This window comes from Rhincodon typus, chromosome 13, assembly GCF_021869965.1.
Source record: "Rhincodon typus isolate 14 chromosome 13, sRhiTyp1.1, whole genome shotgun sequence".
NCBI lineage: Eukaryota > Metazoa > Chordata > Chondrichthyes > Orectolobiformes > Rhincodontidae > Rhincodon > Rhincodon typus.
Window position 1 is genome coordinate 25,787,016 of NC_063344.1, and position 14,864 is coordinate 25,801,879.

A 14,864-nucleotide genomic window follows, 5' to 3' on the forward strand; every position below is an offset into this window, starting at 1 on the left:
TCTTCAGCAATTTTGTTTTTGTTGTCGATTAAATAATGTTTGCCTATCAAGTTATCCAGCTGATCATTATCCACTATCATATACTGGAAAGTGTGAGTGACAGTAAATTTGGGGTTCATATTAAAGGTGTTGTATGCAGTTTGCTAATCTTTACTGCGTAACATACTGTAATTTTCAACAATACAGGAAAAGCCCTCATGTTGGACAGTTTTTCTTCCAGTCCATGAACAGACAGGCTAAGGCTTTTGAATTCACCTTCCAGGAAATGGGGGACTGTCTATAAAAATATAGTTTTGATGTGCTGTGATCCAGATTCTCTATTAATTTCACATAAGTTTCTTTCTGGGAATCACATCGCACAAAGGAGCGAATTCTCAAATTGTCATAAAAGATCAATCACTCGAAACATTAGTTGCTTTTTGTTTTTCTCCAAAGATGCTGCCTGAGTGCGTTTTCAGAACTTCTTGTTTATGTCAGCATCTGCAATATTTTTCTTTACAATAAATGAAAAGTAAAAGCCAGACATATCACGAAATGCACAGAAGTGTATACTGATTATGTTAGATGGAAGTACTCCGTTTGAAGCCTAAACAATGGTTTGGAACTGCCTGTTCTGCAAATTTAGTGTAATCTGTGATCATTGATTTGAAAAATCAGCAACCTGGTTTGGGATATGAAAGCTATCTATGAGCTGATTTCAGATAGAGATTCAAACTCATAAGCCTTGTTGAAATCTACTGCAAAATATAGTAATCACATTACTTGCATTAATCTATTTTTCACTGACAATATTGATTATGAAGAATGCCTTGCAGTTTTCATTGAGCTAAGAGAAAGAAACAGTTAATTCTCTGACGTTATCATTTCTGATTGTATAATTACAAAATAGTAAATTTAACCATTACCTTGAAGCTCTTTAACACTGAACCCATAATAATATATGATGTTTCCCCATATAAAGGCACGATCAAAGATAGCTTGCCAAAATGTACAGGGACAAGGGGAAGTGTCATTGCTCCAGTAAGCTTCAGGTTCTCTTAAATACCAATCCATGCATTTTTGTCTTGGGTTTATTGTTGAAATGTTATTTCTTTCAAGACGGTAAGCCCAACGTCCGTTTCTACCTGTAAATATTATATAGATACAGATATTAAAATATGGATCCTGCAATGCATGAAAGACACATTTAACTACTCAAGGCTGATTATTACAGATAAGGATTGGAAATTATTGTCCATGTTTTAAGTGATACTTTTATTTTCTCATGGCTCATGTTGCAAATGTTGTGTGAATTTCTTTTCTTTTACCAACAAAAGATGTTTTGGGACATTAACCAAGGCATATCAAATTGCTTAGCTCTAACCCTTGCTGCTGATTGTGTTTGGTATTCAAGTAGTCCTTATTTGTAGCTTCACCAGTTTGAGACCCTATTTTTAGGTATGCCTGGTGCGATCCTGGCATGCTGTCCTGTACTATTCACTTAACCAGGGTTAATCCTGTCTCGATGGTAACAGAAACATAGAAGATAAGAGCAGGAGGAGGCCATTCAGCCCTTTGAGCATGCTCCACCATTCTTCACGATCATGGCTGATCATCCAACTCAAAAGCCTAATCCTGCTTTCTCCACATAACCTTTGATCCCATTCACCCCAAATGCTATATCTAGTCGCCTCTTGAATACATTCAGTGTTTTGGCATCAACTACTTGCTGTGGTAATGAATTCCACAGGCTCACCACTCTTTGGGTGAGGAATGTCTCCTCATCTCTGTCCTAAGTCGTCTACCCTGAACCTCATTTAGTGACCCTGGTTCTGGACACACCCACCATTGGGAACATCCTCCCTGCATTTACCCTGTCCAGTCCTGTTAGAATTTTATAGGTCTCTATGAGAACACCTCTCATTCATCTGAACTCCAGCAAAAACAATCCTAACCTAGTCAATTCCTCCTCATATATCACACCCGCCATCCTTGGAATCAGCATGGTCAACCTTCGCTGCACTCCCTCGAGAGCAAGAGCATCCTTCCTCAGAAAAGGAGACCAAAACTGCACATAATATTCTAGGTGTGACCTCACCAAGGCCCTGTATAACTGCAACAACATATCCCTGCTCATTTACTCAAAACCTCCCGCAATGAAGGCCAACATACCATTTGCCTTCTTTATAGCCTGCTGCACCTACATGCTTACCTTCAGCAACTGGTGCACAAGGATGTCCAGGTCCCACTGCACACTCCCCTCTCCTAACTTACAGCCATTCAAGTAGTAGTCTGCCTTCTTGTTTTTGCTTAATGGTAGGGTGAGCCATATGTTGAGCCATGAGGTTACAGATTGCATTGGGTGTACAATTCTACTACTGCTGATACTCACAGGAGCTCATGGACGCCCAGTCTGGAGCTTCTAGATTTGTTGTGATTCTATCATCATCTAGCATGATGATAGTATTGTACAACATGGAGGGTATTTTCAATTTGAAAACAGGACATTGTCTTCATAAAGAGGCTTTCAAGGCCATATCAGGAGGCAGTTAAGTCTCAACCATATTGTTATGGGTCTGGAGTCACATACAGATCAAACCAAATAAGGACAGCAGTTTTCTTCTTCAAGAATATTAGTGAAAGAGATGGGCTTTTATGACAATCAATAATTAGATAATTAGACTTCTATTTCCAGATTTTTATTGAATTCAAATTTTACTCTCTGCTGTGGTAAGATTTGAACCCAGGACCCCAGAACATTACCTGGGTTTCTAAATTACTAGTTCAGCATTGCCTCTCCTGTATAGATGGATATAGGCGAGGACAGTTTTGGGATTATACATTTCAGGTAGCTTGCTAATACTGATTGTCCAGCATTACACTTGAAGAATCAATGATGAGAAAACTTCTGTGAAGTTGACTGTGGTGTGGCATTGACACGATGCAGTCCTTTCAGCTAAAGGCGGGTTGAGATTTTATTTCTTTAATCAACCAACCAGTTTAACCATGCAAACTATATTAAATAAAAGTTTATTTAATAAATTTTAAAAACAGGAATTTGAAAACCTTCCTGAGACATTTGAAATGTAGTGACTATTTTAAAAATATTTCTGGATTTTAATTTACTTTGTTTTATTAAGATAAGATCGCTTCAATGTAACCTTTAAATCAAAACTATACTTAAAAAGAGTTAAAGAAAGCCAACCTGTTTTAAACCCAGGGTACATATCTGGGTGATAGATCTTTTCAGGTGATACATTAAATCTGGTGTGAGGGTCATTGAATACTAGATTCATGTCCGAATTAAGATACGATCGCAGCGACCCACTACAATTGGAAAGAATGGAAGCACATTAATTTATAATACAGTCAATTAAAGAGAAATTCAAGAATAGTGCATGAAAGAAATATAGGAGAGGAATAGAAAAGGGAAAGTTGCTTAAATAAAACTAAAATGACCTCTTCAATACAATGTAAGATCATTATTTGTTCGTGGATGGTAATAACGATATTTACAATAATCCAACTATTGGAAGTCTGTTTTAAAGTACAGTGCAGACTATAAGTTTATAATACCTATAATAGCCCATGAGAGCATAGTTTCTGTAGTAAGGCCTTATGTCATATTTCCAGTTCATTCCACCATCTTTGAATTGAATTAAACAGAAGGAAAAGATGCCATCAGTTGTTAGGACCGCCTGGTAAGTATTGGTCTGAAAAAGAAAATTGTCATGTTTGTCATTCCATTAAAGTAATGAAGGGAATCACAAAGGAAAAAAAAACTGAGGAGTCCTTGAGAAATAAGTTTTCAGTTGTCTTTGGTCGGACTGTATATAAACACTTTAAATTGTGGATCTAAATCATACCAGGTGGGGAGGATGTGGTGAATGGTGTGGAGGAGTGATAGGAATGATGATCAATGAGGGTGCACAATAGTTCAGCTTTATTGTGGAGTCGGGCATATGCTGCTGTCTATGCTGTTGGGAACTAATTTCACAGATGGGTGGCCTGATACAGAAATTATCCCCTCACCCTTAATTTCCCTGCTAAGCTTCCTTACCAATATGTTGAATGGCACATTTCCAGTGCAGACTGAATGTGTACCCACTATATTGATCACTCCAGAAATTGTGTCAGCAGATTACAAAGCTTTTTGCCCATGCCAGTCTTGAATACCTAATATAATAGGGCCTGCATAAAGGTAATAAACACATCATATCATTAATTGCTACCCTGTACCAACCATGGAGTTTTGAGAATTATTTATTGTGTATACAAAACTGATCACATAATGAAAAAGATGAATGAATGATACAGTTTTTAAACCACAAACCTACGACTTTAGCTTACAATGACCAAAATATATTGCATCTAATTATGCATGCTCAATTTTTCAAAAAATAACTCAATTCATAATGAGTTAGAAAATTACTTTTTCCTTTGGCATTGAAAATATACTCTCTACAGGGTATTTTCAGAATTATTCAAATACTGTAAACAACGGTAAGTGGTAGCCAGATTAAATATGTTGGAATTGTGGACATGGCATAATATCTAAGGTTAATCAATACATACACCATCAGGGTCTGTGTTTTGATAGCCAGTGTATGGAAGGACATTTTCCCAGGTGATCTTGAGTGCCCATTTAGGTGAGAAGCTTGTCATGTTCAGTTCTGACCCATAGTACTCGTTGACATGTTCCTGAAGCTTACTCTGAAAAGTTTGACTGTGAGCATCAATTTTGTTTTTGAAATCATACACCTGAAATGAATGAAAAGAAATCTCATTTTTAAAAAATCCTGATTTTGGTTCATCTTTTGCATAAGCTAAACTATGCTGTGTGGGTAGCTTTGTAAAACAGGATTTTTTAAAATATACTCCGTCACGGAATGTGGGCACCTCTGGCTGTGCCAGCATTTATTGCCATCCCTGGTTGGCTTTGAGCAGGTGGTAGCGAGTTGCCTTCCTGAAGCCTTACTTGGAGGAGGTGCACCCATAATGCAGATCAGGTCGGAGTTCCAGATCTTAACCCAGTGACAGTGAAGAAACTGTGATATATTTCCAAGTCAAGAGAGTGAGTGGCTTGGAGGGGAATTTACAGGCTGTGGGAATTCATGTGTCTGCTGTCTGTTTCCTTCTAGGCAGTAGTGGATGCGAGTTCAGAAGATACTGTCGAAGGAATCTTGGTGAGATTCTTCAGTGCATCTTCTGGATGGTACACTTGACTGCTATTGAGTGTTAATGGTTGAATCCTTGAATATTGTTGGAGCTGCACTCATCCAGGCAAGTGGGGAGATTTCCATCACATTCCTTACTTGTGTATGGTAGATGGTGGACGGGCTTTGGGTGTCAGGAGTCAAGTTACCTACTACAGGACTCTGAGCATCTGACATGCTCTTGTAGCCATAGACTTTATATAGCCAGTATAGTTCAGTTTCTGATCAATGGCAATCCTCCTAGTGGAGGGTTTAGTGATGGTAATGCCACTGAATGTCATGGGGGGATGGTTAGATTCTCTCTTTTTGGAGTTCGTCATTGCCTGCTCTTGATAACCTTACATCCCCTTGCTTACCAATAATCCATACACCAGTGCCTTAAAAATTATTCAAAAATTCTTTTCCACTGATTACTCAGGAAGAGAGCTCGAAAGACTCATCACCCTCTGAAAGAAAAGTTTTCGCCACATCGGTTTTAAATTAGTGACGACTTATTTTTAAACAGTGACGCATGTTTCTAGATTCTTTCAGAAGAGGAAACCTCCTAGAACCTGTCAACAGTTCTTGGGGTTGTACATGTTTTAATCAAGTCACTGTTTTTACTCTTTGGCACTAGAGGATACAAGTCTACAATCTTTCCTTAGAAGATAATCTGCCCATTCCAGGTATTAGTCTGGTAAATCTCCTCTGAATTGCTTCTAAAGCATTAACATCCTTCCTTAAATAAAGTGCCAACATCGTATACAGTACTCCAGACATTGCCTCACCAGTGTCCTGTAAGACTAAACTGTAAACTCCCCACTTCTGCCTCCAGTGTCCCTTGTGATAAATGGTAACATTTTGTTAGCCTTCCTAATTACTTGCTGTATCTGCATAGTTTGCAATATGTGCATGAGGGCACACAAATCCCTTTGCATCTCGGAGCTCTGCAATCTTTCACCAATGAGATAATACGTTTCTTTTTTATTTTTCCTACCAAAATGGACAATTTTACATTTTCCCACATTATATTCCGTTTTGCCAGATTTTTGCCCACTCACTTAACCTATTTATATCCCTTTGTATCCTCCTTATGTCATCTTCACAATTTACTTTCCCATCCAGCTCTGTGTCATCAGCAAATTGACAACTATACCTTCTGTCCCTTCATCCAAGTCATTTATATAAATTGTAAAGAATTGAGGTCCCAGCATTGATTCCTGTGGCACATGGCTATTTACATCTCACCAACTAGGGAAAGGTCAATTTATAAACACTCTGTCCTTTCTATTAGCCAGTCAACCTTCTACCCATGCCACTACATACCCCTATACTATGAACTTTTATTTTCCACTATAAGCTTGCACCGGCAAGACCAGCACTTGTTGCCCATTCTTAATTGCACTTGAACTGAGTGACATGCTTGGTCATTTCAGATGGACTGTTATCAGAATCAATGATGATAGTCAAGGGTCACCTTAAATGAGACTGACCTAATAGGCCAGATTTATTAATTTTGAATTTAATCTTGTTGCTGTGGTGGGATTTGAACCTGCGTGCATTCACCTGGACCTCTGAAAGACTAGTCCAGTGAATTATTACCACACTACTGTCTCTAATTTCTTAAAAAAAAATGATAAAAAATAGGAACAGGAGTCAGCGGTACGGCCCCTCGAGCCTGCCTTCTATTCAACAGGATCATGCTTGATCTGATGTTCCTCATGTCCACTTTCCTGTGTTTTTCTTATAATCTTGATTTCCAACTGATCAGGAATCTATCTCAACATTTAATACACACAAGGATTCAGTCCCAGCAGTTCTCTGTGGCAAAGAGTTCTAAAGACTCAACCTTCTGAGGGAAGAAATTCCTCCTCATCTTAGTCTTAAACTAGCACCCCTCTATTCTGAGACTATGCCCTCTGGTCTTAGACTCTCACACAAGGGGAAAGTCCTCTCGGAATACATGACTGATCAAAAGATGACATCTGATCCTGAGTACCTGATAGTAAATGGATCCTAATCCTCTTGTCAGGTCAGCATCATCCCAAAAAACAGCAATCATTGGTGGAGTTCGCAAATAAGAGTACTTGCTGAATGCCCAGAATGGAGTTGAGTACATATACTGCAGATAATCATTGTGTCTTTGAAATGTAATCAGTCCATTATCTGAAAACTGTATAAAGGTATCTCATTACATTGATTATTATAGTTCATTGTTAATTAATGGGATAACATTATACGACTGTGTTAAATAGATGGTATTTCTAATGTGAATTATTGTGCTATTTACATTCATTCTCAGAGTTCTACTAATGTTATTATCAATGAAATGGCATACCCAAAGCAACAAAAAATAATTTGTATTTTTATTATATTTTCTAACTGCATATGTCCTTGGTATGGAATAATGTGCGCTAACTATGGTTCAGTTCAAGTAATGAGTGCTAGTGGGTTAATTTCCCATTAAGTAAAAAGGTGGGGACCAATCCACATTTCACTTGTGTCTATTTAGATTATCAGCTTAATTGATTGGCAAACCCCTTAAATAGGAGCATTTGCTGATATTTTCATTCTCCTATCTTGAGAAATGTAACAAACAACAAAAAGTACCACCTGGATTTGAAACACCCAAGTGACTGTAACAGATTGAAACTGGCTCTTCCTCATCTGTTTCGCTCAATTCATATTAAGAAATGCTGTTATAGGAAGGTCATGCAATTTTCATACTTTAAGTATGAAATAAATCGTTAAAATATATTCCATAGGAAATAGCAATTATACAGTGGTGAACTTCTTGAATTTTTTGTTTATTCTTTCACGGAATGTGGGCATTTCTGGCTAGGCCAGTATTTATTTCCCATCCCTTGCACTGAAGGGAGTTAAGAATTAACCACATTGCTATAGATCTGGAGTCATAAGTAGGCCAGAGCCAGTAAATGAAGGCAGATTTCCCTCACAAAGGACATGAGTGAACCAGTTGGCTTTTTATGACAATGGTTATATGCCTGCCAATAGGCAATTTTTAATTCCAGATTTGGAATTGAATTCAAACTTCACCAGGACCACAGGGCATAATCACAAACCCTGCCCACCCATAACATAGGGAAAAGGTAAGGGCTATACAGGGAGATGGTGCACTGACAGCTGCATTTATTTTATGTACTCCTCTGCCTTCAAATATGCTGCTGGGGTCTAAGATTTGAAGAACAGTTTATGCTGAAATGAACTAAAGACGGTTTTATACTAAGACAAATTTTGAGAAAGGAGAATATTTGACGCACATATAATTTGTAGTAAAATGCATCATCAAAGGGAAAACCCTGTGGAATGTTAATAATTGGAGAGTTGAAATCTCGACTTTCCCCGACAAGTTTCATATCTCCAAAATCTTGTCCGTAGTTAAATAGTCGTTTCTCTAAGGGAAAAAAAAACATAATTAGCACACTTGCGTCGTTTATAATCCAACAGAGTTAATATTTATTTACAAAGAATAGGCTGATGAATTGACCATATTTTTAGTTTGTACCCATGTAACTACTGATGTTAAAGTATGTGGAGTGAATGCTGCATAATAGATAAATACCTGTATGTCAAAAAATAATTCAAAGGTTCACACCAGTACAAAGTGTTATTTAAGGGTATTTCCCTGGTAAATTATTCCTCAAAGACAATTCCCATCCCTTCTTACACATAAGGGAGTTAAGAGTGAACCACATTGCTGTAGGTCTGGAATAAAAGCTACACCACCTGACATTCCTTTTTATCTTTTTAACATCTATTTGAACCCTACATGATTGATACTAATGAATTGTAAAAGCAAGGATACTTGTGTGTAAAATCAGGAGAATTTGGCATTTAGTTAAAAGGCCAAGGCTTTTGGTGGGTGGCACGGTGGCACAGTGGTTAGCACTGCTGCCTCACAGCGCCAGGAACCCGGGTTCGATTCCAGCCTTGGGTGACTGTCTGTGTGGAGCTTGCACATTCTCCCCGTGTCTGTGTGGGTTTCCTCCGGGTGCTCCGGTTTCCTCCCACAGTCCAAAGATGTGCAGGTTAGGTGGATTGGCAATGCTAAATTGCCCATAGTGTTTAGGGAGGTATAGATTAGGTGGGTTATAGGGGGATGGGTCTGGGTGGGATGCTCTGAGGTTCGGTGTGGACTTGTTGGGCCGAAGGGCCTGTTTCCACACTGTAGGGATTCTATGATCTATGATCTAATTATTGATTTCAATGTGTTAAAATTCAAGTACATTTTACAATGGGCAGCTAGCCATTCTGTCACATCTGTTCTTCAATTTTGTTCTTTTTTAAAACTTTTCCCTGTAAGCAAGCCAGTTAGTTTTATTCAAAACACAATAAATTTTATTTGCAAAATATATGTGTGTACTGGAACTGAATACAAAAATTGCTACAAGAGAATAATGCAGCATGTGGAGAATGGCTGGGCAACAAAGAAATTGCTTCGTAACCACCCCAGAAGAGCAGAAAGAACTTGCTACAAAGGAAATGACGCCACAGAAGCTGGTATCCCAACAGCAAGTCATCCCTTCATTAAATATTGAAAAGTCCTTGACACTGATTCAGCTCCCTCAGAGCCAGCTCTCAGAGTGAACAGAATATGTGGCACTCCTGCTATTATCAGTCAGGCAGGGCTCCCTGATTGGACTAAATTAACAGTCCCAATCAGGGAACTCATATTCTGTGAGGTCCACCTAGCTGACCTCATTACAATCATTACAGATGTAAGAGGGATGGTGGAGCAAGCCAAAGAGATTAAAAAGTTAAAAAGCTTATCATCTGACATGAATATTTTTAATGTTCAGAGGATCATGTATGTTTCTTTTCTGCACAGCTACTCACATGTTCTTGGTGCCCATGAGAAATCTCCCTGATGGACAGCAAGATACCAATGAAAGCAGTCCATCCACTGCAATTGGGCAGCTATAGACATGCATCTAGCCTGCCACAAATGTGAAAACCTGAACAGCAAACTCTCTTTTGAAGATTTTAAAAGTCACCATATCCCTAATCTCGAGGAAAGCTGTAGGCTTAGATGAGATCCTAGGAGAAGCTTACACATCTAAGGGCATCAGCTAAGCAACAAGCTGACAACTATATCTCAGAATGTGAGATTCCTATGGGGATCAAGTGTGGCACAATTGTTCGCTTGTCCAAAGGGAAAGGACAACAAACTGTGTGTGATAACCAGAAGAATTTTGCTGCTTCTCGTAGCTGGTAAGACTCTAGCAAAAGTTCCATTCAACAAGTTGAGCTACATGACAATGTAACTGCCAGAAAGCCAAAGTAGGTTTAGGTATTGTGGAAGAGCTTGTAAATTTATCATTTAGCAATTATACGAGAAATGCCACAACCACAGCTAGGATCCTATTGCGCATTTGTTGACCTGACACAGGTTTTGGTAAAGTCAATTGAGACCTTATGGATACCTTGATAGAGCCTCAAATCTAATATGGTATTTTTATGATGGAGTTATAGCCAGAGTCACTGACTGTGGTGAATACTCTGACGCCTTTGATGTAAAAAGTGGTGTGAAACAAAGGTCTGTCATGGCCTCCGTGCTGTTCAGCACATTCTTGGCTACCATGTTTTCCAGGCCATTAGATAGAAATGTTGATGGAAGATACAGCCTTCATAGGCAAGCTCCTCAACCTGAAATGACTGAAATTCTCAACTGAGAGATGATGAAACAGAAACTGTTGTTTGCCAATAATTGTGCTCTTGTGTCACACTGTGAGCATGGCCTTAGAAGGTTCATGAACTGTTTTTAAAAAGTGATTGATTGTCATGGCTAATCATCAACATAAGGAGATTTTCCTCCAATCACCAACAAATCCTGACCATAATGAGATGCTGGAACTGTTAATGGCACAACCTTGTAGATAATTTCATCTATCTCAGAATTATAACATCTAGAAGTGTTTGCATTGACAATGAAATGGGCAATAAAACTGCCCAAGCAAGGTCAGTATTTATTCATTTACACAACTGATAGTTTTCATAGCAGCTTTATACATTACATAATCTCCAATATTTCTGTAAGAAATAGACTACATTCTCCAAACACATTAAGCAGTTGGACCAATTCCATATGAAATTCCTTTGGAACATTGTGGGCATCAAATGGAAGGTAACAATGCCCAACACTGAGGTACTTCAAAAAATCAGAAATGTCTGGAATTGAAGCACTGTTGAGAGTCCAGCTTGGTTAGAGTGGACATGACGTATACAATATTGAAGATAAAATTACCAATGCAATCAAGTATTCACAATTTAATCTTGGATGCCACCTGAACGGCAGGACAGAATTTAGGTTCGATGGCTTTTTCAAAGTGAATCTCAGGAAATGTGGCTTGCACAACATAAACTTGGGCAAAAATACACAAGAAAGAACTACCTGGGGAACAATCTGAAGTACTGGTACTGTTACCTTTGGGCAGCAAACATAGCAGGCAGTGAAGGACAAAGGGCATAGAGCAATGTTTTGAATGGGTAACTCTTTACTCGGAGATTATTCCCTCTGGTCCTGGACTCTCCAACAATGGAAAACAACCTATCAACCTCAACTCTGTTAAAGCCCCTAAGAATCTGGTCTATTTCAATAAGGTCTCCTCTCATTCTTCTAAGCTACAATGAATATAAGACCAACCTGTTCAGGTATTTTTCTAATCGATTTATTCAGAGATGTTATTACCCACCGCGGAAGTAGGTGGGACTTAATCCTGGTCCAGAGGTAGGGACACTATCACTGTGCCACAAGAACCCTCCCAACCTACTCAATCTTCCCTCATACGAAATCCCTCCATAACCAGAATTAACATAGTAAACCTTCTCTGTTCCGCCTCTAATGCCAGCATATCTTTTCAAAGATAAGTGAACCAAAACAGTTCACATTAATCCAGCTATGGTCTGATGGGTGCCTTGCATAGTTTTAGCAAAACCACTCTACTTCTATTCTCCATTCCCTTTGAAATAAAAGCCAGTATTCCATTTGCTTTCCCAACTTCCCAATGAATTTTCAAAGCCAGCTTTTGTGATTCATGCGCAAGAGCCCCAAAATCCTTTTGTTCTGTAGCTTTCTGCATACTTTTCTCATTCAAATAACATTTCTCTTTCTATCCTTCCTGCTCAAGTGCATAGCCTTGAATTTTCCCATATTGTATTCCATCTGGCAAGTTTTTGCCCACTGACTCCACCTATCTACAGCCCTCTGACTTTATTAATCTCACCATTTGCCTTTACATTTTTGTGTCATGTGCAAACTGGACAATTGTAGATTCACTTCCATCATCCAAATCATTAATATATTTTATAAAGAATTGTGGCCCAGCACAGGTCTCTATGACACTCACTAGTTACGGATTGCCACCCGAAAAATAGCCCTTTATCTCAACTCTGTCTTCTATCAGTTAGCCAATCCTCTATTCATAATAACCTACCATTCCTGACACCAGGGGCTCTTACTTTATTAAGTACCCTTATGTCCAGTACCTAGTGAAACACCTTCTGGAAATCCAAATATAATAGATTTATTGGTTCTGCATTATCTATCCCGTTTGTTACTTTTTCAAAGAACTCAAATAAATTTGTCAGACATGATTTCCCCTTTATAGGCCAAGCTGGTTCTGCTTGATATTACGTATTTCTTAATGTTCTGTTATTACTACTTTTGCAATAGACCCAAACATTTTCCCAATGACAGATATTAAGGAACTGGCCAGAGTTGCTGTTTGTTTCTTTGCGTTTCTGAATATGGGTATTATTTCAGCAGTTTTCCAAACCTCTGGGATTTTTCAGGAACCTAAAGATTCTTTGAAGATTGGTAACATTGCATCCACAATCTTTGTAACCTCATCTTTGATAATGAAAGGAAGCTCAGAAAGATGTGTACCTGTTCCAATACACCTCTCACTGATGTTTAATAAAAGCATTTTAGTCAGCATGTAATTCTGTACCTTTACAAATGAAGCCATCACCTTCATGTCCTTCTTTGCAAGAACATGTGTAGGATCCAAATACATTGTTACATATTCCAGCACTCTGATCACATTTGTGTAAGCCACGTGAACACTCATCAACATCTGGCCAATAGAAAAAAAATATGTTTGCAATATATAAAATTAATTCTCTATGTATCAATCTATTTAATAACAACAGTCAATATAATATTTTATTTGTATTTTGTAATCATTCATATGTATTGTTAGATTTTTAATAGCAATTGATAATTTACAGAATAAGGATGCCAACACATCAATGCAATGAGAAATAATTAATATTTTTGACAAGGTGTTTTAGCATTGAAGTGACCTATTTCTCAATGTACTATTTCCTTCTGATCTTTAGATTGCTCCAAACAACACATTAGTTTGTGCCAATTTTTTTTTTAAAAGTATCATTTACAGTATGTGGGTGTTGTTGACTGGACCAGTATTTACTGTTCGAAGTACAATTAATCAATCACATTGCTCTGGGTCTGGAGTCACATGTAGACCAGACCAGGTAAGGGCAGCAGTTACCTTCCCTAAAGGACATTAGTGAGCCAGATGGGTTTTTCCTAACAATGGTTTTATATTGAATTCAAATTCCACCATGGCAAGATTTGAACGTGGGTCCCTCAGAACATTACTTGAGCCTTTAGATTAGTAGCCCAGTGATAATTCCAATAGGCCATCATTTCCTCCGCCAATATTACTTTTCCTTTCTCATCGGTTCTTTGGAATGAAAGCCAATTCCCTTTTCTCGCTTCCCACAGTAAAAATGTGAGGTTTAAAATTCAACTCGTCTATTATATTGGCTACAAAGGCTGAAACTTATTTTGACTACATACCAGTTAAATTGAGTGTTTTGGGAGGTTTTATTGTTGTTAAGTCTAGCGTGTTTTCTCACCAAATCTTATCAAATTTACCTCATTAATTATCTACCCCATCCCATGGCAAACATCTCATCTGATTCCAACCCACCTTACTATGCACTACAATCAGAACTACTCACCATTGCTGATATTTCCTGGAAATGCCCAGCAACCTTGAGACCCATGCCATGTTTAAAAGCCTATTGTAAGTGGTCCAGAGCTACTCTGCATAATTCATGCTATTTTCCATAGTCTTTGTAGACAAGAAAAATGTGGTGCCCCAAAGGTAGCTTAGTCACCACGGTGTGGTCCTGGGCTAGGAGGAAGTCCACATTGGCATCAGACCATGCCAGTATAGTCTCAGGTTGCCACAGGGTTAAAGTAGTTTAAACTACCTGCAAGCATATCCAGGAATGTAGAAATAAGGTCAATGTCCTTCTTCACTCTGCCAGGGTAAGTGCAACAATACCATCTCCAATACCTCACCTCCATCTGTCTCTCTGCTACTGAACCCACTTCTTACCAAGGCCCATGCTCTGCATCTGAAACATCTTCCCTCTATCACTGTCAACCACCCCAACTTCAATACCACTAACCCTGCTTGCCCTCTGTGCTGCCATCTCACTCTCTTGGGACACCTACCCATCTGCACCAAAAGTAACAGCTCTGCCACCCACTTTCATCTCCCTTACTACCTGCTTCTCTCTCATTGCAGAAGGAAAACTCCTTACAAAAGGACAGGAAGTGTCAAGATGGGTGGTGGGATGACCAACTTGCTCCTTATTCCTCATGTGGGGAACATCCTAACTCTGACCATGTCT